At 44.9% G+C, this 26296-nt stretch overlaps 1 protein-coding gene and 1 long non-coding RNA gene across 2 annotated transcripts in view; one reads left to right on the forward strand and one right to left on the reverse strand.

The window, feature by feature from the left end:
- SPOCK1 (SPARC (osteonectin), cwcv and kazal like domains proteoglycan 1) overlaps nucleotides 1-26296 on the reverse strand; it is a 515798-nt gene that overhangs the window by 224683 nt on the left and 264819 nt on the right. The gene's annotated exons all lie outside the window — the stretch shown is intronic.
- Nucleotides 9134-18277, forward strand: LOC113604476 (uncharacterized). Its single transcript, XR_003426419.2, has 2 exons — nucleotides 9134-9236; nucleotides 12539-18277. It is a non-coding gene; the product is annotated as an uncharacterized LOC113604476 (long non-coding RNA).

Raw genomic sequence — 26296 nt, forward strand, 5'->3', positions numbered from 1 at the left:
CACTGTCTATTGAAGGAAGAAAAGGGGAGGGGAGGGAGGCATCCACAGCCCAGGGCTCTGCCTCGGGCCTTCCAGACACTAAATGCTGCCATCTGGGAGGTGAGCGCTGAGATGGGTCAAGGAGAGGTCAGGCAATGAACCCTGGTTTCAGTGCACTGCAGCAGCCTCTGCCCCTCACGGGGGTCCTCTCAGGAAGGCAAGAGCCAGCTAACGCAACAGCTAGACAGCATAAAAGGTGCTAGTCGGAGTCACAAAGTCATGGGTTTCATTCTTGATGAGGGAAGAGGCGCAAAGTCCAAAATCACAAGCATTGTTGTCAGAATGATAACTTGTTAGGGCCTATTTGTTTTATTATTATTATTTTTTTAATTTAAATCCAAGTCAGTTAACATATAATGTAATAATAATTTCAGGGATAGAATTTAGTTGATTCATCACTTCCTTATAACACCCAGTGCTCATCCCAACAAATACTCCTTAATGCCCCTCACCCCTCTAGCCCATCTCCCCACCCAACACCCCACCAGCAACCTTGAGTTTGTTCTCTGTATTTAAAAGTCTCTTATGGTTTGCCTCCCTCTTTGTTTTTTTCTTATTTTTCCTTCCCTTCCCTTATTTCATCTCAAATTCCACATATGAGTGAAATCCTATGTCAGTGATTTCAATAACCAATGCTATAAACATTGGGGTGCATGTGTCCCTTCAAATCAGCACTCCTGTGTCCTTTGGATAAATACCTAGTAGTGTAATTGCTGGGTTGTAGGGTCGTTCTATCTTTAATATTTTGAGGAGACTTCATATTGTTCTCCAGAGTGGCTGCACCAGTTTGCATTCCCACCAGCAGGGCGAAAGGGTTCCTCTTTCTCTGCATCCTCGCCAACATCTCTCATTTTCCTGAGTTGTTAATTTTTAGCATTGTGACAGGTGTGAGGGCAGTAACTCATTGTGGTTTTGATTTGTATTTCCCTGATGATGAGTGATGTTGAGCATCTTTTCATGTGTCTGTTTGCCATCCGGATGTCTTCTTTGGAAAAGTGTCTATTCATGTCTTTTACCCATTTCTTCACTAGATTATTTCTTCTTTGGGTATTGAGTTTGATAATTTCTTTACAGATTTTGTATACTAACCCTTTATCTGATTTCTCGTTTGCAAATACCTTCTCCTATTCTGTCAGCTGCCTTTTAGTTTTGCTGACCGTTTCCTTCCCTGTGCAAAAGATTTTTATCTTCTTTAAAAAATTTTTGTAGTGGGGCACCTGGGTGGCTCAGTCGGTTAAGCATCCGACTTCGGCTCAGGTCATGATCTCACGGTCCGTGAGTTCGAGCCCCGCGTCGGGCTCTGTGCTGACCGCTCAGAGCCTGGAGCCTGTTTCGGATTCTGTGTCTCCCTCTCTCTCTGACCCTCCCCCGTTCATGCTCTGCCTCTCTCTGTCTCAAAAATAAATAAACGTTAAAAAAAATTTAAAAAAAAATTTTTGTAGCATTTATTCCATTTTGAAAGACAAGGAGAGACAGAGCATGAGCAGAGGTGGGACAGAGAGAGAGAGGGAGACACAGGATCCCAAGCAGGCTCCAGACTCCGAGCTGTCAGCACAGAGCCTGACATGGGACTCAAACTCACAGACTTAGAGATCATGACCTGATCTGAAGTTGGACGCTTAACCAACTGAGCCACCCAGGTGCCCCAGATTTTTATCTTGATGAGGTCCCAATAGTTCATTTAGCACCTGCTATTTGGACCGCATGTGTTAATTATGACTGTCCCCATTTTACTCAGAAGATGGTGAGGCTTAGCCAGGATGGGTAACATGAGGACACACAAGAAGTTGCAGACACAGGCTTCACACACAGGCGGCCTCAGAGATTCTCCGCACAACTACGGTGACATTGGCTATACCAAGGGTTTGTATTCATAGACTATGAGCTACACTCTGCATGAAGCAATTACATTCTCTCATTTCATCTCCACCAAACCTCTATCAAGTAGGTGCTATTTCTAATTTTGCCTAAGAGGAAACTAATGTGCAAGTCATGTGACACAAGTGGCTGGCAAGGCTAGGGCCTGGCTCTGAGTTCCCAGGCACCATGCAATAGAGAGGACCAGATTAGGAAATGAGCAAACGTGGTTCAAGTCCCACCTTCACCTGTCTTGGACCACGTGCTCTCAGCTAAGTCAGTAACACTGAGGGGTCCCTGGTTCCCCATCTGTGACATAGGGCAACTGTGCCTGCTTCCTGGAGTTCCAGCAAGGCTCCAATAGAAGGGTGCGACACACATCTGAAGGGGGGGATGTTTACTGCAATGATGGTGACCTCTCTCTCCATCTGGGGTGTTTCTGGATGCAACAGGGTCAGACCAAACCTTGTTTTGGTGCTATCGTTTTAACTTCCCCTATTCTCAAAGCAATAACAGTATCAACAGGATATTGGGGGTGAGGGGGAAGCCACATGTTTAATATACATCTACTCACTCATGGCAGCATTCATTTTATACCAACACTAGGAGACTCAGACCAGGAAGACTGTTTGCTACCAAAGCTCTTTTGTAAAAGCAAGGGCCTTTGTCACCATATGCACATATTCCCCAGTACTTAGCAAATCACCTAGCCCAGGGTCAACTGTATATAATACGGACACAAGTATTTCTAAATGAGAGTAAATAGTTAAAAAATTACTATTATTTAGTGCTATGAACCAGGCATTGTGTTATCCTCACCTCTTACAACTATGAAAGAAAGATCAGTTTTACTCCTATTTTACAAGTGAGAAAATGGAAGCTCAGAGAGGTGAAGTTGGCCAAGGTCCCAGAGCTGGTAACTGGTAGAGCCCGAATTCCAACTCAAGTCTGTGCAAATGTAACCCAAGGCCCCTCCACAACACTGCCATCCAAATACAGTCAGAAACACTCAGACTGCAGAAACTTAGGTCACTTCTAGAAGAGTGAACGTGCCCTCACAGGGACATTGGGTTCATGATTCATTCAGAGTGAATGAATTTCCTCAGAGTCTAGCACACTTTATGCACATCTTGCACTCAACAACAACAAAAAGTTCAATGACTGACTGAATAAGTGTTTACTGATAGCTGTGGTCTACAAGGGCACACCAATTCGGACACATAATAAGACAAAGGCATAAAATGGTAAACAAAAGCAATGCCTCCACACCAAGTGCCAGATTCAGGATACCAATGATGAGGTCTAATGGGGATGGAAGGAGAGATTACTGGGGCCTCAGGAGGTCAGAAGACTGAACTTGAGCTGAATTTTTTAAGGAAGGTAGTTTCTGATTAAGAGATGATATGAAGCAGAATTTACAGCACATTAAATCATGATCATTTTGTCGTAGAAATATTCCATTCCTAGGCAAACATATACTTTAATTAGCAAGTTCCACTCCCAATTAAAAAAACTCAATGTTTCCATTCCAAGGGAAAAATAATATTTGCTCCTTAATTAGGTGTGGACCAAAGGAATACCATGTACTAAGGAAGCATCAACAAACACTGACCCTTGCAAATGAAAGATACTGAATAAATATGGCCTGGGATGGACAGGTACAAGGTCTACAATTTCAATGGGAGAAAACATCTTTGAACATTCACTAAGTGTCAAGAACCAAGTTTTTCATAGGACCCATCTAGGACCCTTGAGGTAGCAGTTTTTACCTCCATAGAGAACAAGTAAATCTCTTCCAACTTAATGTCAAGAATCTGCTTTCCACCTAGATAAAGAAGCAAAATGTCTTCTCTAAGCAGCCTCATCCCCTGGGTGAACTCACCCTCCACCAAGGTCTGGTCTTCTGGCCAGTCAAGGGACCATGCTCTATAGGTCCCTGAGATCCAACTTCCTCCACTCACCTGGAGAGGACTCACCTCAAGCAAGCTCTGAGGGACATGATTAAAAGCCAAAGCACTACCAGAGCTTGTGTAGAGTGGACGCTGAAGCATTCCTCCCTGGAATGTAGATTTAGTGGGTGGTCATTTTACATTATTTTCATGCCAAGAAAAACACTGGCATATATTAAGAAAAAGATTTCAAAATGCGTATGAATTTTTTAAAGCTGAAACCTGGGACTTCAAAGAGATTTAAGATTTGTGGAAGACTGCTTCAGGCCACACCCCTGCAATATGGCTCATGTTTCTCCACCATGGGGCGTTGATGGGAGAAAGTTCTCTAAGGCTCCAGCTAGTAAAACATTGCAGATACGGAAGCCGCAAACAATCTCTGGGACAAATGCACATTTCCAATCTGGCCCTTGAATGTTCATTTGTAATTGCATCATCTCCAGACACTAGGCGAGTTACAAGTTTTGGAAACACAAAACTACCTAGTCTAGAGATAAAGAAATTGAGATTTAAAGAGCTCAGCATCTTATCCAAGTCAAAAAGTGGCAGAGCAGGAGCCCAGTCAAGGCTCAAATTCAAAATACAACCCCTCTCCTACAGGAGCAAACAATTCAGGGGGCACAGTGAAGTGTACAATGAGAAGATGGCTCAGTGCAAAATGCTCTCCAGTAAATGAGCGAGTGGTGATGGCATGATGATCCAAGGCATGGCAGAGATGGGGCACCCAGGTGGTAGACCCTAAACAAGAGGAAGGACTCAGATGGGTGAGGAGAACGGGAAATGAATCTGGCAGGTGAAGACTACCTCGGACCAAGTCTGGTCACCAGGTGTGACTTTCATTCACTACAGCATAAGGCAGGGAGCATCTGAAATCTCCCACCCCGCATGCAAATCCTGACGCCATCACTGACTAGCCAGCCCTTCACACAACTGATTCTCTCTGGCCTCAGGGTTCTCAGCTCTCAAAAGCAGACCCTAACTGACACTACTTCACAAGGATCTCCAGATAATCAGATGAAGATATGTATACATGGCCCAACATGAGCCATGATGGTTCACTCAATCAGACACTCAAATATGGATTAAAACCTTGCTCTAGGACAGCACAACACCAGTGATGGGGAATAAAGTATTGCACAATACAGCATTATTTAAAGACTGTGCAATACATTAGTAAAAAAAAAAAAAAAGAGCAAGGAGTACAGGAGACCATATCCCAGGCCAGTTCTGCCTGGAGGGGTCAGGGGTGAAGGATGGGGTGAAGGAAGTTCTGAAGCCATCTCTGGGGAAGCCTTCAAAGTGATGACATTTGGATGGTCTTTCCAGATAAAGAGGAAACCATAAGGAAAGGGGAGGCGGGCAGGCACTCCAGGAGGAGAGGAGGCTCGGGCAATGGCCTGGGGAGTGCGCTCAGTAGGGCTGTGCTGGAGTGCAGGACACTTGCAGGGGGATGAGGAGGCCATAGGGGCCAAGGTTTAATCAAAGGCATGTTTTGAAAATAAGCACCAGACTTTCAACAATAGCCAAATTCTGGAAAGAGCCTAAATGTCCATCAACTGATGAATGGATAAAGAAATTGTGGTTTATATACACAATGGAGTACTACATGGCAATGAGAAAGAACGAAATAGGGCCCTTTGTAGCAACGTGGATGGAACTGGAGAGTGTGATGCTAAGTGAAATAAGTCATACACAGAAAGACAGATACCTTATGTTTTCATCTTATGTGGATCCTGAGAGGCCTAACAGAAGACCACGGGAGAGGGGAAGAAAAAAAAAAAAAAGAGGTTAGAGAGGGAGGGAGCCAAAACATAAGAGACTCTTAAAAACTGAGAACAAACTGAGGGTTGATGGGGGTGGGAGGGAGGGGAAAGTGGGTGATGGGCATTGAGGAGGGCACCTGTTGAGATGAGCACTGGGTGTTGTATGGAAACCAATTTGACAAAAATTTCATATTTAAAATAAACAAACAAACAAACAAATAAATCCTATTGAGATTCAAGATAAAGTCTGAAACAACAACAACAACAAAAGAAAAAAGAACAAAGAAAATAAGCATCAGGCAGGAATATGCAGGCTTGAGGGCAGGGAGAGGGAGTCTGGACAGGGGGAGGTGAGATTTTGAAGGCCTCATTCTGCATGGATGAGACATGGAGCAGAGACAAGGCTGGGAAGGGAGAAGTGACAGGAAGCCTGTGGGAAGCCACAGGGAATCAAGATAAACCGACAAAGAAAATAAAACTCAGTTGACTGAAGCATTTCTTTCCGGTACTAGAGGCTCTTCTCAAACATAATGAATAAATAAATATGCTTCCAATGATTACAAAGCAGCACTTGGCTTCCCTTCAAATCACTCCCCAGAGCCAGTCTCTGTAAGAGCCCCGAGTGAGCGTGCATCCCACTGAGTGACACCTCCTCTCGTGGTAGAAGCCCCTCAGCTGGGCAGCTAGAAGCACACGGGAGAGACACAGAGATCCAGGACGTGCTAGAATTTTAGGACAGAACCTAGCTTGCCCTCACCTCACCCAGCGACCTTGGACAACACCCTCTCCCACCCAGGCCTAAGGTTTACAGATGCTCCCACCTGTAAAACATGGCATCTAGCTCACAACTTCATGACTGTAACAATGGGATTTCCTTCCAGGTTTGGGCCTTCATGAACCTCTGGACTGTTCTGATGTCCTCATTCACAACAGTGATGTGGGCAAATCCTCTGTGGTTCAGAAACAAGGGCTGACCACCAGGTAGAAACCACCTGTTACTGCAGAAAGTACTGTCCATAATTCTTATATTAGTAAGAAGAGCTCAACCACAGTTTCATTGATCACCTACTACGCAAAGTAGTGAAGACATGTGACTCAGTCCTCATAACATGCATCTGAAGTAGGGACTATAGCATTCCCCTTAATTGGCTAGTCTAAGGTGTCAGAGCTAATCAGTGGTGGGGCTGCAACAGAAATCAGACGGAATGGTCCAACCCCACTCCTACTGTCGATGTTGCCCCATTGCACATGTCCTGTCCTATGGCTTCCATGTTCCTAGACACGGGGAGAACATCAGCAAAAGGGGCTTTGACAATACCTTCCTGAGGGATGCCACCACTGGCCCTTTCCTTACCTATAGCAGACATGGCTAATCAATCACAGAACCCTTCCCCAATGATTTGTGATTGCAGATCCATTTCTAACTAGTCAGAGTTCAAGATGAAACCTGATCCCTTGTCTTCATCTTCAGCTTCGTGTAAAATGGAAGCCTGTCAGGGACATGTGATTTGTTTGAGGTAACACAGCTTGTTAGTGAGAAATGGAACATAAATCTTGGTCTCTCAACCCCCTAGTCGAGCAAGCTGATGGTGAGATCTCCCTGCGCAAAGGACAGGGTCTTTTCTAATGGACCAGAGACCCACAGTAGAACGGTTTTACCTAAAATGACCACACCATCAAGTTCCAGGAGGAGAAGGTCCCATGTCCAGCCCTCACCTGTGGTTCTTGGGTGCTACAAGTCCTGCACCCAAGGGCCCTCTACACAGCAGCATTTCTGCTTTGTTGTGATTGAAATGAGTAATGTGCAAAGCTGAGAAATTAGTGGTGTTTTTCAAGCTAACAAATATTTGAACTGTGAATCCCAGAAAAGTCATGAATTAAACAAAAGAACAATAACACCACTCACTTAATTCCTTCTGGAGGGACTCAAAATTTCTTCAAGACTTGCAGGGAAAACTGACAAGTTATGTGACTCAGCTACATCAGAAAGAAGGGCCACCCGTCTCAGTCCCGGAGAAGCAAGCTCTCAGGATGCAGTCCTAGAGGGGCCAGCCAGACTCTTTCCCGACCCCTGATGCACACAGGACAGATGGCCCCAGACCTTCCCAGGAGGTGCTCCTCATCTGACACCACATCAGAAGAAGGGATGGGGGAGCCCAGACAGCACCACCAAAACTCAGGAACGGGACACCAGCCGTCAGGTGCCTGGGCAGGGGTAAGCATGGGGAGAGGAGAGAGGATGATCAACAAGGGAGAAAGCAGCACCCAGGCCTCCTTCGAGGGGTGGGGGGCAGAAATGGGGCAGTCATAAAATGCAGGGTTGTCTCCAGGGCACCTTCTTTATGCAACCCCTGGGTGGGTGGGGGGTACCTTAAGGAGGCACAACAGAAGAAACCTGGTTGATACAAAGCTCTCTTCCCCTCAAGCTCACCTGGAGTCTCTCCAAATAGATGACTACTAACAAATTTGCACCCAGGAAATGCTATCATCGCCCCATCAATTTGTCCAGTGGCCTGTTTACATAAATACACTGTGTTCTTTGTGTGAACAGGAATAATGATGCTAAGATTATAAAAATCAGTCATCCAAAATTATTTGCAGAGTGGTAAGCAAGCAGGGTTCTGGCAATGGAAGTCTCAAAGGTCCTTTCATTAAATATTAACTCTTACTTGTGAGAGGTAGAGCTGATTGGGGGCAGCAGGGACTGGAAAATGTGAGAGGATCCCCAAACTTGACAGGGCCAGCCCCAGGGAGAGTCATGTAGCTCCAGAGCTGGGCCGGGCCTAATGAGCCAGGAATTGGCATTTCTGCAAATATGTTCCTTTCTAAAAGGAGAACTCATTATTCTAGAAATTGCATTTCTGAATTCATGAAGGTAAAATTACACCAATTAAGAATCATGCCTTTTCTTCTCCAAATGAATAGAAGCTCAAAATACTGCCAAACAAAATCCTGGGTCAAACTCCATGAAAAAATATACCTTATTACCAGAAACACACACAGATGTGAAAAAACAATAACTGGTAACATGCCTTTACTTAACATTCTATGCCTGATCACGATCAAGTATCATTTATCCATTCACTCTTTCATCCATTAGTTCGTTCGTTCCATTCATTCATTCATTCATTCATTCATTCATTCATTCATTCAACAAATGTCTGTCAAACAGAGGGCCCTGTGGTAAGGGTTAAGGAAGCCAAGGTCCCAGCCCTGGATGAACTCCCAGTCCAGCTTACTGATGATACCTTCACATGTTAGTATGTTTTGGGGAGAAAAAGAAGGAGGGGTAAAAAGAGCAGCAAAGAACAAGATCAGATGACTTCAAAGCCACGACCTATATATCCCACACCAACAACTCCTCATTCTCCAAAAGCACTATTATGTTACGTTCTGCAGAGAAAGAAAATGCCCTGCCCATCTTTTGTCTATGGGCACAAAAGTGACTCTTGCACTCGAGCTGCCCTGCCTGGTGGGCGTGTCCCTGGATACAACATAAGTCACTCTCTGTGATATATGTCTGCACATTTATTGAATGGATCATCATTTTCTGGGGACTACCATGTGCCAGGCACTACACTCTGCATGGATGAGCATCCCTTAATCCTCAAGGAACCCTATGAAGCTGGTACGATTTTTGCAGTCAAATGCTCTATCCCACTTAGGGGTATGATTTTTAATCCTATTTCACAGATGAGCAAACTAAGCCACAAAGGATAAACTGGTGTCCAAGGTCACAGAGGGCCGACACCTAAATCAAGGCTCCTCCGCATGGTGATCCCCAGTGCCTCCTGCTGTAATTGCTGGCCTTACGTCACACTCTCCACTCTAAACCGTGAGGACACTGAAGGCCAGGACTGAGTCAGGTTCATCGCCACCACCCCGGCACCTTGCAGAGGGACCACCACACAGCAGGCACTTAGCGAATGGTCACGAAGTGGATAATAAGGATGCAAGTAACAGAACAAGCCAGTAGGTGAATGTTGCCCGACTCCATGCTGAATCCTCAGCTGGGTCACACAGTAGAAAACAGCAACATCCAAAAGAAATTCAAGCGAAAAAGTCTCCCAAGTTTGCTTATTATGAAGATGTTTGCTTTATTATCCATGCTTTTAAAGCATTTTTGCAACTGTTCTCTTTTTAAAAGATGTTTCTTTTGAGAGAAAGAGTGCATGTGCAAGGGCACATGTGTGCGAGTGGTGGCGGGGGGTGGGGGGCGGGGAGGGAGAGAGAATCCCAAGCAGGCTCTGGGCTGTCAGCGCAGATCCCGACCCAAGGCTTGATCTCACAAATCATGAGATCGTGTCTTGAGCCAAAATCAAGAGTCGGATGCTTAACTGACTGAGCCACCCAGGCACCCCACAAGTGTTCTCTTTTAAAATGACTCACTTAAATTAATAACCGGCTGGAGTAAAACAGCAGCCATAGCAACGTGGCCGGCAAAAACACATCTGCCCAGATGGGTATGCCTCACTTTAAGAAAAACCGGGATAGAAATCCCATACATCTATGTAGAAATATATGCAGGGAAAGGCACTCGAATTATAAAAAGGATTCACCATACATTCCCTCCAAATAGCCTGTTGCCTTGGAAATTTCAGTTTTAAATGTCTAATTTCAACACTTTCCAAAAAAGAAATCTTTTTAACTTCTATCCATCATGAGGAAAAATGACCCGTCGGTTTCAGTTACTAAGAAGCATACGTGGTTTCATGTTATAAGCGTCTAGGCCAATATGTGAAATTTATAGGTACATCTGGCTGCGACTACATTCCAGAAGTTGTAACCCCACTAACCCCACTAACTGAGGACCATTACACACGACACACTTAGGTCTCATTTCAGGGAATCTACCTCAACAGAGCAAACAAAAAATTCAAAGCCTTTCCACTTTCAGTCAATGGCTCAGATAAGAATAGATCCCCGTTTTAGGAACTTATCTTTATTATTATAGCCACGAGGGTCAGACCAGCAGAACCATTCATTATGATATTTTCTCAGACTATAATTAAATTCATCTTATTGACATGAATATTCATACTCCTGCATAATTGTTGGTATAAAAGTAAGCATGAATGTCAGTCTTCTCTCCCAAGGAAATTAGCATCTGAAACATTTCTATGGAGGAACAAAGCTACCTAAAATGATGAATGAATGCTTTCCTTTCTGGGAATACAGGAACTAACGGGCAATTATTCCTCCTGAGCCATCTCAAGGAAAGCAGCATTCACCCCTGCCCAAGGCTTCAGGCACGGGGTCTGTCTCTGTCTGCTGGGCGAGCCTTGGACTGCAGGCTGAGAGGGTCTTCCTGGTCTCTGGCATCTGAAAGGCCACACAATTGTCTTGCTTCTGTTCCTATTCCAATCAGACAGGACACCATGAAGCCTGAAGTTTGCTTGTTTTATTTAACACAAGAGGGACTGCTGGCCTTTTACCCTGCCATATGTACAGGCTACTGGGAAGATGGGAGGAGAGGCTGCAGACTATCGAGTTATCTGAAAACATGCAAGGAAATCCGGGCATTCTGAGAAGATTTGTTGAAATGCCTCTGTTTGGTTCCTGCCCCTGCTTTAAGGGTGTATGTGGAAAACCACTGACCGGTAAGGCCACCACCACAGCTGCACAAAATACTGCCAGGAGGCTCTGTGACCAAACAGGTCAGTGTCAGTACCACAGCTTAAGTGGGAACAGAGCTACTGCTAGGAGCTGGTAAGACCACTTAGTATGTGCACTGGCTTTCTGTTTATGCACTGATTGGCAGGGAGAACAGTCCACAGGTTTAAATAAGTCCCTCTATTAAAGCAGTGCCTCCACTGGGTGATCACAGACTCTTAAGAATGAAGACTTGATACAACTGGGGGAAGGACTCCCTTCACCCACCTTTCGCCAGCTTAGCCAAACATTCCTTTGGCAACAGGGAAAAGAAGGGTGGAATTTTAGAAGAGGATACTCAGAAACTGTTACTAAGTACCTGCTCTGCTCCAGGACTCCTGTTGGCTTAGGGCCAGAGTGTGCATTCTCAGAAGGGGCAACATTTCTCTTCCAAGGGGTAAAGTGATTTTTGAGGGATAAAAAACGTCTTACTCTTGTTAGGTATAAATCTCAACCATACATATAGGACATAGATACATGGTATATTTGTGGTATTGAAATTCCAGGGAGGAAGGAAATTAGCAGACAAGAGTCTAGAAAGTCTCCTCAGGAGAGTGAAAATGGAAAAACTGTGGAGAAACACTGGTATAGACTAAGGAATAGGCAAAAATTCTTAGCTTCATGGCGCTAATATTCTACTTGTAGAAGACAGATGACAAATAATATGTATAACATATGCTTTATTAAGTCTAAGTGTTACGGAGAAAAATGAAGCAGGGACAGGAAGTCAAGTCTGGCCAGGAAGGGACAGAGGAGAGAAACCGGAGAAAATGACCATTTCCATTAATTAATTTCTCAATTTTCCTCCCAATCATGGCTGCTAATAAGATCTGTGACTTCAATATGAGGAAAAAAAAAAAAAGAAATTTTGATGACAAATTAAAAAAGCAGCCCCCCTAACCAAGGGTAGCCCATTACAGAGTACATAATGTGCTATAATACAGAAATTAAAAAAGTAAAAAGTGTGATGATCAAACAAGAGATTTCTATATTGTACGGGTGAAGGAAGGAGCTGTTCCTAAACAATGAAAAACAGCACGAAATTCTTAATGACATCATTTTTAAACACCACCTTTGATGACGTATTTCCAGCAATTCACACGTGTCCTTTCATTTTCTTTTTCCTCCCAACTGAACACCCAGTTGACTGTTTTAATTCCAATGTCCCTCCATTTGAGACTAATGATTGGCCATTTAGGGCATGCTTAATGATTCCTGATGTTATCTCCACATTTTTGACACCTAAACTTCAACACCATCATTCTCATTTTATCACAGGTGTTTATGAAATAATGAGCAAGAAAAAATGCACTACAAGTTCAAAGAACGGCTCTGACATTCAAGTTGTACCAGCAAAGGTGATGATCCAAAAACATGAACTCTAAGAGTTCATGGCAGGCCCCCTCCCCACCAGAGCTCAGAACGCCTGTCTACCAGGGAACATCTGAAGAGTGATATAAGACTAGTCAACATAAGTACATCCATGGACATCATTTCATAATGTACTATATCACTTTCTTTATGCAAAACTTGAATCTCAAGAAGTCTGAACTACCTTCGGGTAATACACCCACTGGATAGTAAAGCTTCCAGAGTCACTTCATGAAGTTTACTCCAGAAGGAATTTCCCCCGCTAACTAATAATGCCACAAAGTTTCCAACTTCCTATAACACTCCAACATCTTTCCAGATGCTAAACAAAGTTATTCTCCAAGGGAGCAACTGATGATTTGAAAGGAAGAACAGTACAGCTCAGCAATGTTTGTAGGCTAAGTTCAGCCTCCCAGTAGCTTTGCCACATCTTTTCTATGGGGAAATTAACAAGAAAAGCTCTCGGCTTAATATATTATTGGAACTTGGCTACAAGCTAATTGGGGAAGAGAAATCATAGGGAAATGCAGCCAGCTGCTGGAAGTCTCCAACACAAATCTGGAAAATGGTGAGACACTTAGTGGACAGAGGATTGCTTAACATATAGGCAGGGTATAAGAGTACATGTGATTTACTATGTATTTAGCTACATTTTTCCCTCAGAGTAAGTGACACGCTTTCAAAGCACACAATGCAAAATTGTGGCCCATGAGGAGGAACTAGCCAAATAGAAATCCTTAAAGAATTTTAGCTGGGAAAAGAAGCTGGTGTAAAAATCAAAAGGCCAGTTCATACCTGAGTCCCAAGGCACCCATCTACCTACAGACTTGAGAGCCAGCAAGAAACTTGAAAAGACATCACCGATCACCCTAAAAGCAGCAAGCTGAGGTTCAGAAATTATCTCTGCTAAGCCTGAAAAAAGAGTTATCTCACACATATGCCTTCATGTGAGTCTTCTAAATCTCAGCCCAGGTTTCTCCCCCACTCGCCCTTCAATAGAATAAAATCATTACTGCTGCCTATTTATAACGAGATGAAAGTCCACAGAGAAACGTACAGGAAGCCCACGAGACCCCTGTCCCCTCCCATAGTGCCGCCACAACCTGGGAAGACAATTAACCAGCTCACCCCTGCAGTTTTTAATGGCCCCAATCATAGGAGACCAGGAGAGCAGACCCAGCCTGATTTAACAGGCACTTTCTCACACGTGGTGCATTTCAAGTGTAAAACAGTTCACTTCATTTTCTTGGTTCCTGTTTGTGCTTCTAAAAGTATTCTTGGAGAGATTAAGGACCATTGGTGGAGACCAAGAGCATGAAAGCTCTTCATGCTCAAACCCTTTGCAGGGCTCTATGCCGCAACGTGTCAACTGAGCCGGCCCAAGGGCTAGAAGCAGCAAACACAGGTGTTGCTGAAAGCGCCCCTCCCCCTCTCACCATCACCACCAAGGGCTGGTATGCAAACAGAGCGGGAGGATGTGCAGACACATGCTTCTTCAGACAAAGTGTGGACGTGTGCTCAGGTTCCATCTTGACCAAGTTACTTGCTATAAGCCTCACTGTGACTCCCTATGAAATGGGGATAGGAAAAGTACCCGACAGAGGTGATGATGAGAATGAGATCATGTGCACAAGGCTGGGCAGTGTGATGGCACACAGAACCTGCTCAACAGTCGTTAGCTGTCAGCATCCGTATCACAATCAGGTACTAAGAGATACTGAAGAACTCCCAGGCTTTACTCAGCCCCCATCCAGGGGCTCCCTATGCTTACATCCCTGCACAGAACTCTCTCTGAAAGGTTCAGACACATGCGCCCAGGCCCAAACACAAACCTGATCGTCCACTCGCTTGCATGCGAAGGCATGGAGCATACAAGCACACGGCATATCTGTGGGCTGAAGCAGGGGTTCCCAGCTTGACTGTGCACTGGTGTCACCTGGAAGGCTCCTGAAAATGCAGGTTTCTGGGTCCCATCCTCAGCGATGCTGCCTCGGTACGTCTGAGTTGGGACTCAAGAATTTGCATGTCTGATGCACCAATCCAAGGACCACATTTGGAGAACAAGCATGCCAAAGGAATGAGAAATAAGAGACAAGAATGGAAATAGGGGTAAATGAAAACAAAAGCCACCTGTGAAAAGCTCAGACCCAAAGGGAGTCTAGAGCCCTTGATGGAACCAGGGGCCGGCCCTCTAGTGAGGAGCAAGAATGACTGCAGGCAGGGGTCCTCCCACTGTGGAGGCAGCCATGCAGCACTGACCCAAGGCCACAGCCCAAAAGGGCCATCCAGAGGGGTGGGTGTCTGACAATGAGACCACTGGTGGGACGTACACCATCCCGCTCAGTCACTGTGAATGCAATGCTGCAGCCGAAAGCCTGCTCACAGGGAGACTGATGGGCATATTTCATGCTAATTCTTCTGGAGTGGGGAAGCTTTTATTCTCCTCATGTCAAGAAGAAAATGATGGCAGACATTTCCGGTAGAAATGCCACCGCATTCTTTATAATGTCATTCAGCTGCTGCAGAATTAAACTACTGACCAAATGAATCTGTTTACCGAACAAACTGTGGCTTGATCTTCTTGCCCTGAGGGCTGAAGTGTCATGCTGCCCAAGCATCCACATTTATTCTAAGGGATGTCAGACGATGAAGCACCGTATACACAGGCGGGGGCTTTAATGCTATGGGAGGAAGCCAGGCCAAGGGTTGTCACCTACTCCAGCATGCTCGCCCTTTCTAGGGCTCCCCATTTCCCTCAGGGTTATGTCTGTTCAAAGCCTCTAGCACGGTGCATGACTCCTTATTTCCATAGCTTCACAGGTCCTCGGCTTGCATTCCCTGAGCACAGGCACCTGCACCCAAGGGCTCAGGACTCCTTTATCTCTGGGCCTTTGCTCGAGCCGTTCCCTCTGCCTGGAACACTGTCTTCTCCTGCCTCCTCCATATGCTTAACTCCTATCCATCTTTCTACTATCAGGTTAAAGATCACCACGGTGTGCCCAAACAGTATCTGCTATGGATTGAATTGTGTCCCCATCCTGAAAAAAAAAAAAGAAAAAAGAAAAAAAACACCTCCTACGTTGAAGCCCTAACTTCCAATATGGGAGCTATGTGGAGGTGGGGCCTTGGGAGGTAATGAGGATTATTAGATGAGGCCACGAGGGTGGAGCCCCCTAGTGGGATCAGTGCCCTTATAAGAAGGGGAAGAACCAAGTCTCTGCCATGTGAGGCCAGCAAGAAGGTGGCCACCTGCAGGCCAGGAGGAGACCTCTCACCAGAAATCCAATCTGCAGTCATCCTGGTCTCAGACATCCAGCCTCCAGAACTGTGAAATCGAAGTGTCTGTTGTCTACGGTATTTTGTTACAGCAGCCTGAGCTGACTAATGTAGTGCTCCTCTAGCTCCCATTCACAGCCTTCATGGTTTTGAGAAGAGTATGTATCCAGATCATAAGGTCTGTGAGGCCAAGAGACATTTACTGACCAGAGTATCTGGAGAACGTAGTAAAGCTTTGAAATAGGCGTAGTTAAGTGCTGAGCAAACATTTACAAATGAGTGCATAAATGAACGAACGAATGAATGAATGAACGAACGAACGAATGAACGAAGAAGCAAGTGAACAAATAGTGAGCAACTGCCTGCCTCTTTCAGGTCCTCCCTGCAAAATGAGGCATTCTGGCGGAGGACTTTTCACAAAATTTGCAATCGGGGACACAGCAGGGACTCCAGAACAGCTGCAAAGCATGAAGCTCAGAGCGTGTGGGGAATCAGAAGAACCTGCTCCAGGCCACTTCTGGGCTCTGGGAGCTACTCAGCTTTGAAGGCAGTGCTGGACCCTGAAAGCAGAGCCCTCAAAGCGGGGACCCCGCCAACCTGGGCTTCCAAGGAAGAGTTTCAAAAACGCTTGTAGAAACAAGGGCTAGGCTAACCTTAGAAATTCTGCTCTAATCAGTTACATGTACTAGATTCCAGGTGAAATTTCATTTGACAGAAAAATAGATTTTACTGCTTGCCAAAAAGATGAAATGCAATCTGAAACTCATGGTTATTTTCTAAAGCTTCAGTCCCACTCAGTCCCAGTGGCCTTGTCTCTGCAGAAGAACTTTCCAAGGAGAACAAATTGAATTGTTTGCTGTATGATGATTTACACCAGCTCATTTCGTAGGGTCTTGAAATCCTAGTGACCCGCTGGTTCTGGTATGACCAGAATAAAATAAGAGTCTTTGGACATTAGTCCTCTATGGCCCAACTCGGTGTCTGCTGTTGAGATGCACAGAGGAGCCCAAGGGCCTTCCATTTTGGTTTAAGGAACGAGTCAACCAGTAGGCCAGGGTCTGTACAGTCAGGGAACATAGGCCATGACCCGAACCCAGTGGCTCTCTTTGAAGAAAAGACCCATGTCTGCAGAACAGAGCCTCGGATTTTGCCAACAGACCCGAGGGCAAGTTACCACAGGGCTCCTATGAGGAAAGCAACGGCCAACACTACCATTGTGTCTAGGTTACAGACCACGAGAGCAGATTTGTGACATCAGAGCATGCGTCTCAGACCCTGCCATCCTCTAGGTCTTTGCTGTCCTCCTCCCTGAGGACTTCCGTGGGGAACAGGGGCTGCTGGGAGGCGGATACACCTATGAACAGAAACCACAAAACTCCGCCATCTGGATATTTCCCCACCCACCCCTGACACAAGAATGGTGCGAATCCCACACCCTGAACAGAACTGATGAAACCGAACGGCAATGATGAGCAAAGCCAGTCTGGTTCCATTTTCTCACTCTTCCCCCTTCGGTTCTCAGCAGAGAGAAATGGGACCTGCTTTCAGACCGCTGCCAGTTGACCCGAGAAACCCTGAATGACTCAAACAAGCACAGGGCCTCACAAATGGTACATGGCAGGTCAAAGTGCAGAGAAGGCTCTGGCCAACATCCATGACCCAGTTGGCTGCAGCAGCACACTCTCTGTAAACATGGCTCCCGAGCCCTCCCGTGAGACCTCTGACCTTACATGCCTCTTGGCACCTCTTGGCAAGACCCCATCCAGTAAGTGAGAGAAACACTAGTCATCTTGAGAATAGCACTTGCATGCTATTTAAGTCGAACTGTGGTACAAAAGTGCAAAGATTTTTAAAAAACATCACCTCCAGGAACATTTTAAATATGTTGTGCCGAGGGGCAGAAAGTTTATACAAATATTATACTTTCAGTTTAATTACTACATAGTAGCTCTTGCCCAGGTTATGGATTTACCTCAGAGCCACGTCAGAATTTAGGAACACTCTACATATACCTCTGCAATTACTCATAGGTCTCCATATACCAACTCACTGAGACTTAGCCTGGGTGATGGCATCAATCTCTCCAACAAGATGGGCTCATACACTGCGAATAAACGCCATGGGAGCCATCCGGGCAGCACTACACCAGACTTTCTTCATTCGGATTAGGGGGACTCCTGATGAGGCTGGAGCTGCCCCTGGAGACGCACCTCATCCTCCCTAGACACAAAGGGAATCCTCGACTGACCTAGTCTAGGAAATAGCAGGAAACTGAAAGAACAAAAAAGAATAATGCATGTATTTTGACCTCTCCTCCTAAAGTTAAGAGCAGTAAGCTACAGGAAGAACAAAGAAAGAAAAGAACAGATATCGATCTTTGGGAGAGTATGACTCAGGACACCTAAATGCCTGTGAAAGAAACTCGCCATGAACCAGCCAAGCGAAGGAACGCATCTTACTAGCTCATGTCAGCCAACAGCTCAATGGGTGCCCAGTCTTGAGGATGACCAGGAGCAGGGACTGGTCTACCACTAGGTCATGAAAACACAACCGTCTGGTAGCTCCCAGGCCCCCGATGTCGCCAGAGTGAAGGAACAGAGTGCACGGGAAGATGACACTCTCATCTGAATCACAAGGTGACCAGAGGAAACAGGCACATCTCCTAGAAAGGCAGGTGGCTATTGTTTGGGCAGAAAAAATAAGTGATCTAGCACAGAGAGCTCAGATAAAGACACCGCAGGCTGAGAGCAACCTTGTCACTGCTACAGGGTGGCAGGCAGTGAAGACCGCCTCTGGACCCTGAAGGAAAGGCAGTCTGCCACTACCCAGTGTTCTGCTCCTGCAAAAGGACAGAAGTACACGCAATGGTCAGGACTGATCAAAGACAGGACCAGATCCTCTGGACCCTGAGCTCTCCCCTTCTTTCTTTATATGCAATTATCTTAGGCATCCCTCCAGTTACTGTCTATGAGCAGCTAAGAGCTGCTGAAGGCACGTAGGAAGCAAGTTTGGTGACGTCCCATGAGCAGCAAGCTTCTGAAATATTGTGCAAGAGCCTTGTCTCAAACCAACAGTGTCTCAGAAGAAAGGCCCAGTCAGAGAAAGATCTTCAAGGGGTTCTCCTTGGAAAGAAAAGGGTTGCCCCACAAAATGCAAAATGGACCATAGGATAAAACACCAAGAGTTTAAAACACACACACACACACACACACACACAAACAAACCTTTGCAATCTTCATCATCTACTAAGAAACAAACATATGGGTCATGTTTATTTTATTCTTTGGGCTTATTTAGAAATTCCAACTACAGTGAATCTTCAGTACTCTTGCAAGAAAAAAATAAAAGACGCTTCATTTGTGAAATTACTTTTGGTAGTATCATTACCTGATTAGATCAGAATAAAGCTCATAAATGAATTAATTTCTAGTAATCTATCAACTTTGAGACGGGAATTTTAGCTGGTGTACCCCACAATCCTTTTCTGTGTATTTTTCTGAACATTTCATAGTAGGGCCTGTTTAATCATTTTTAATATCAAAATATATTAAATCTGATTCTACCACATCACGTACCTTTTTATACTGAAATTTTTATTGAGAGCATTGTAGATTCACACGCAGTAGTAAGAAATATTCCAGACAGATCCCTTTATCCAATCTCACCAAATGGTAACATCATCTATGCTAACTGCAATGCAAAAGTACAGTACAATATCACAACCAGATCTTCATATAGACACAATCCATTCATCTTATTTGGCTTTTACCAACCGTACTTGCACTGTATGTGTGAACACGTGTGTGCAGGGGTTTAGTTCTGTATGATTTCATCACGTGTCGGTTTGTGTTCTACCAAATACAAAGCCAAAATACAAAACAGTTCCGTTACCACAAGGACCCCTGGTATCTCCATTTATAATCACACCCTCCTCCCTCCTAACCATCCTTAGCCCTCTAACATCACTAACCACTGACAACAACTAATCTTTCACTCAACTTCTAAATTTGTGGCATTTTTAAAATGTTATCTGATTGGAACTGTTTACAGCATGTAACCTCTTAGTGCTGGCTTTTTCACTCAGCAAAGCCCTGGAGATTTTATCTCTATCACTTCACGTATCAATAGTGCAGGGCTATTTCATTCCATGATACGCATGTACCACAGTTTAGCCAAATGCACCCCCGGAATTCTGGCCTGATTCCAATTTTTAACTATTATAGACAGAGGTGCTATGGACATTTGTCTGTACACCTTAAACTTGCACAATGTTAGATACCAATTATATCTCAATAAACCCGGGAGGGAGGGACTTAAGTGGCTCAGTCAAACATCTGACTCTTGATTTCAGTTCAGGTCACGATGTCACAGTTTGTGAGTTCAAGCCCTGTATCAGGCTCTGCGCTGACAGTGCAGAGCCTGTTTGGGATTCTCTGTCTCCCTCTCTCTCTTCCCCTCCATGCTTGCTCTCTCTCTCTCTCTCTCTCTCTCTCAAAAATAAAATAAACATTAAAAATAATTTTTTAAATAAAAAATTTTTTTTAATTAAAAAATTTTAAAAAAAATTAAAAAAAAATTTTTTAAATAAAAATTTAAAAAAAGGAGAAAAGTAAAGAAAAAAATACAAGAAAAGTTTGGCAGCACTCATCTGGCCATTTAGCAACTGGTATGGTTCGGGGCACCCGGTGGCTCAGTTGGTAAAGCGTCCAACTCCGGCTCAGGTCATGATCTCGCAATTCATGAGTTCGAGCCCCACGTCATGCTCTATGCTAGCAGCTCAGAGCCTGGGGCCTGCTTCGGATTCTGTCTCTCTTTCTCTCTCTCTCTGCTCCTCCCCCCACTCACGCACGTGTGCACTCTCTCTCTAAAATAAATAAAAACATTAAAAAAAATTTTTTAAAGAAACTGGTATTTTTTCCTGTATGTGAGCTGTATGGTATATTTTGTGTTCAAAAAGTCAATGGTTATAAAATTTATTTAACTTTGATTATGTCCTATGCATTTCAGTCTTAGTCATTCACATAAAACAATCTCCTATGTTAAAATTTTTTTTTTCCAACGTTTATTTATTTTTGGGACAGAGACAGACAGAGCATGAACGGGGGAGGGGCAGAGAGAGAGGGAGACACAGAATCCGAAACAGGCTCCAGGCTCTGAGCCGTCAGCCCAGAGCCTGACGCGGGGCCCGAACTCACGGACCGCGAGATCGTGACCTGGCTGAAGTCGGACGCTTAACCGACTGCGCCACCCAGGCGCCCCAAAACAATCTCCTATGTTTAAAAGAAATTTGTGTACAGGCTTTGGTATGAAGGTAAGTTTTCATTTTTCTGGGATAAATGCCCAAGAGTGCCTTTGCTGGGTTGCACGGCACTTGCAGGCCAGAGCAACTCTAGCATTTTACGTTTCCACGAGTTACTATGAGCGACTCGGTTTCCCACATCCTCACCAGCTATTTTTCACTCCAGCCACTCTTACGGCTGTGTGGTAATATCTCATCGCCACTTTAATTTGCATTTCCGTGATGAGTAACGACACTGAACTCATTTCATGGGGGTATTTTCCATCATACGCAGACTCTTTCCTTGGTGAAATAACCCTCCATGGCTTTTGTCCATTCTATGATTGGTTTGTTTTCTTACTCTTGAATTGTGTGAGATAATTTGGTATTCTAGATACTCGTTCTGTGTTGGAACTGTCACTTGTTAGTATTTCCAGTCTGGAACTTCTTTTTGCACCTTCTTAACAGGGTTCTTCACAGACCGCATGATTTTAACATTTTGAAGTCCAATTTACCCATTTCTCTTTTAGGGATCATACATTTGTTGTCAAGTCCCAGAATTCTTTGTCTAACCCTAGATCATGAAGATTTGGGGTTTTTTTTTTCCTAAAAGTTTTACAGTTTTACACTGAAGTCTGTGATCCTTTTAAGGGAGCTTTTATATAAGGTACAAGGTTTCAGGTGAGGTCTCTTTGTTTGCCTATGGACGTCCAACTGCTTCTGCATCGTTTTTAGCCAAGGTCAGTTTTCTTCCCTGGAGAGGCTTTTGCACCTTTGACAAAAATCACTTGCGCTTACTTCCCTGGTTCTGTTTCCAGGCTCTCTATTCTGTTCCATTGATCCATGTGTCTGTTTCCCCTGCCAATATCACACTGTCTTGATTACTATAGCTATATAGTAAGCCTTAATATAAGGTAGACTTCCTCCTGCTATTTTATCTTTGTCAAGATCATTTTAGCTATTTGAGGGCCTGTGCCTTTCCACATAAATTTCAGAATAACCTTATTTGTGCCTATAAAAACCTTGCTGGAACTTTGATAGGAATTTCTTTCAAACGTGTGTGTCAATTTGGGACATCTTTACTATATGTTAAGTCTTCCAATGAATGAACAAGATCTATCTTTCTATTAATTTAAGTCTTATTTCCAAGTAGTATTCCATCGTATATATAAACCACATCTTCTTTATCCATTCATCAGTTGATGGACATTTAGGCAATGAGAAAGAATGCAATCTGGCCATTTGCAGCAACGTGGATGGAACTGGAGGGTATTACGCTAAGTGAAATAAGTCAGGCAGAGGAAGACAGATCCATGTTTTCACTCATATGTGGATCTTGAGAAGCTTAACAGAAGACCATGAGGAAGGGGAAGGGGGAAAAAGTTACAGAGAGGGAGGGAGGCAAACCATAAGAGACTCCCAAGGACGGAGAAAAAACTGAGGGTTGATGGGGGGTGAGGGAGGGGGGAAGTGGGCGATGGGCATGGAGGAGGGCACTTGTTAGGATAAGCACTGGGTGTTGTATGGAAACTAATTTGACAATTAATTATATTTTAAAAATAAATGAAATTAAAATAAAATAAAATAAAATAAATTTTGATAATCCAAACAAAAAAGTAATTTAGGTCTTATTTGATTTCTTTCATCAAAGTTCTGTAATATTTAAAATACAGATCCTATATATGATTTAAGTTATACCTAAGTATTTCATTTTCTTTGGAGTCATCATGAATGGTGTTTTTAATTTCAGTTTTCACTTATGCATTGCTAGTATACAGAAGTATGATTGATTTGATGTTTCTGTATTCATCTTGTATAACTTTGACCTTGCAGAGCTTCCTTACTTTTCCCAGAAGGCATTTTTTTTCTTTTGTTAAGTTCTAGGGGTTTTCTACATAGGCAACCACGTCATCTACAAGTGAAGTGTGGCATTCCTTACCAATGCCTTTATTTCTTTTTCTCATCTTATTGCAGTAACTAGAACTTCCAGTTCTTTGTTGACTAAGAGGGGTGTGAGCAGATTTCTTTGCCTCATTCCTCTAAACAAGCATCCCCCCCCCCCCCCATTCCAGGGCAACTGGTGTCTGTTGACTGAGGAGAATTGGATCTATGAAGAGATGTCCCCGAAGGTTCGACAGGCCTCCCCAAGCTGCCCAGGTGTCTCAGGGGAGGAGAGGGGAAGGAAGAGGAGTCTCGGGCTCACAGAGAAAAAGAAGCTTCCCAGACTGGATCACCTGTTGTGTGGGGGCCTCTTTTGCTGGTGTCTCCCTGCCCCAGACACTCTGGTATCTCTCATGGGGAACAGTGATCTCAGACCGACAGGGAATAGAAACGCTTGCCATGGCCACCGTTCTCAGTGAAGCCAAGTTGCTGGGTTCACTACTGTTATTTTCAGGACTGCTATTTTATCAAAACAGGGATGAGCCTGGGCTGCTTTCCGATGCTAAGTTCTAAGTCAGGAAACACCATTCTGTTAGGTCTGTGGCGGGGGGGGAAGGGGGTGGTGGCAGAGAAGATGCCCTGCTGCTGTGTTAGCCTTCCAGTCCTGGCACCCCAAATCCAATCACCTTTCTCTAACCACCTTCCAGAGTTATCCTTTGGTTACCTCTTGTGCTATTTCCAGGGCTTACTGTCATACTTTGCCAGGAGGTGCAGGGAAAAGCAACTTTAGGCCATCTTGTCCACGTGAGAAGTTGCACCAAGTACCTTTCTGTTTAAAAGTGAGAGGGAATGAAATCTTTCCTTCAGCAGAATTCCAAGTAATTTATGTAGATCCTGCTTCCTCCGGGGAGCGGGGAGAGGGGTAGAGCTCAATTCCTGGCTTTCCCTCTTGAAGGCGGGCTAGATGCAGTGACTTGCTTCCAAAAAAAAAAAGTAGGGAAAAGGTAAAGTAGTAGCTTTACAGAGGACAGAACCATTGGTAGAAACCAAGCAATGAAAAGTGTGGAATTTTGCTAACAGTCCGTTGCCAATACCAGTGTGAGTTGTGACAAATGTACTATATAGTAACATGAGATGGTATGAATGGGTCAAACTGAGTGATAGATACGTGAGAAGCCTCTCTAGGTGCATCTGGGCAACTTTTCTATAAATCTAAAAGTGTTCCCAAGCAAAAGTTCATTTTTAAAAAGTTAAATGAAAAATAATCCTATTCCCAAATACCAAACATATTTCCAACAAAAATCTCTGATCGCACAGTTGAGGTATCTTTTACTTTAGGGCAGACAGGGCAAAGACATTAAAGGGCTTTAGGGCCAATACTGCTGACCTGGAAGTGTTCCACTAAGCACCTATCATCCCATCGCAGAGACAGCATGGCTACTGAAGTGAAGAAAGAGTGAGCTATTTGCGTCTGCCTTCAAGGAGGCAGTGATCTGGAGATCAGATATATGGCGCTGAATCACTGACTAAAGGGGGGCTGAGGCCCACGGAAAGATCCAGGGTCACTCAGTCTTCCCTGTATGAGTTTCTCGGTGTCAAGGGAGATATGCTATGGAACGCTATAAGGAATCCTGAAATATCCAGACAAGGGAGCCGTGGCCAAGCAATGTGCCCTGCTGGATGACACGTATCAACCTGCAGCAGGACTGTGTCACTCACAAAATCACAGCAGATACCTGGGTGTTTGTGTCCAGATTACCGTCATCATAACTGCCATGTGATCAGTTGTCATTACCTGCAAATGAACCACAGGCAGACCTTCAATAAAGTAACTGCACCTGAAACCCGAAAGCCTTATTTAAGCCATGGATTTCAACCTGAGCCCTGATAACAGCAGTGATGGCAACTGCTACGAGGAACGTTCCAGAAGAAGTAAGTGTGGCTACATGTGGCAGGAATATGGGCAGAAAGATGCCTAGGTTGGAAGGCATGTGTACATGCAAGATGTTTGTGGGTGTGCGTGCATGTGTGTGCAAGGCTGCTAAATACACGTCTATGGGAAGATACCGGTGCGTGTAAAAATTTATGACAGGTGTACGGGTGCCAAAGAACGGCAGGCAGGTGAAAATTTCTGTGTGCTTCTACCTAAGAGTAGTGTGGATGTGTTGCTCGAAGTGTAGAGGTGTCTGTGTGTGAGTGTGCAAGGGGGGACGTGCAAGCAACACAGCAAGCAACCACAGGTGGCTCTGTGTATGATCATCAGGACTGTAAAGGTCTGTGTGGACTACATACGTGAATACATGAGCCTATGTTTAAGGTTTCTCCTTTGACTGAGGTCCTGGATAAATAAAGCTCTAATGACACTCCACAAGGTCAGTACCAGCCTCAGCCCCACAAAGAGGGGGCCCTTGTTCTGGCCTAGATGGGGTGGAGCTTCTGTGGGGCTTAGGAGACACGCCTATCCAGAGCTCAGGCTTCCCCTTTCTACCCCATGTGCTTGGTCCCTAAAACCAGTTTCCTGTTCAAATGGCCCTGAACCAACTTGCAGGCCTGTTGTCTGGGCCTTTCCTCCAGATCTGTCCTTTCAAGATGGCCGGAGCTGCCAGTGAGGGCCCCCTCTGCTCAAGGAGAGACTCTAGGCCAGTGGTTGGCAGTGAGGAGGGGGTTTGAAGATCAGCCTTCAGACAAGAAGGCGGGCATCTGCAGGTGGGCATGCAAGGCCCTTGTGGAGCAAGATGAAGGGAGGTGGGAAGACAAGGCATGCTCCCGCCACGCAGCCACATCCCAGGTCACGACGACAGTTCACGTGTCAGGGCAGGGGGATCGAACACATGTTATTGTTAATGGCATGTTCATGTGATTATCTTACAACTTAATTATTTAGGGGATGTGAGCCTCCCCTTACACTCTTGCCGCAAGGCCCCAGCTGTGCACACACGTGTGTGTGTGTGTGTGTGCGCACGCAGCCTGCTGGAGCATCCGGGAGCCCAGCCCACCCCAGGTTCCAGGCCCTGGGCCACTCATCAGTGGAGATCAGCACTGGAGGTAAGGCCATTTCTGACCTGGCTGGGGCAGGCATGCTTTCCTCAGACTTAGCTCACAGAGGGGTCTGTCTTGCAGTCCCCAGAAAGTGATCTAGTTAGCATATCAATCCTAACCCAACACACACGCACCCACACTGACCAGAGACGTGTCTACTAACCACAGAAATACGTCAGTCCAGAAACCCC

This window comes from Acinonyx jubatus, chromosome A1 (assembly GCF_027475565.1).
Source record: "Acinonyx jubatus isolate Ajub_Pintada_27869175 chromosome A1, VMU_Ajub_asm_v1.0, whole genome shotgun sequence".
NCBI classification, from domain to species: Eukaryota; Metazoa; Chordata; class Mammalia; order Carnivora; family Felidae; genus Acinonyx; species Acinonyx jubatus.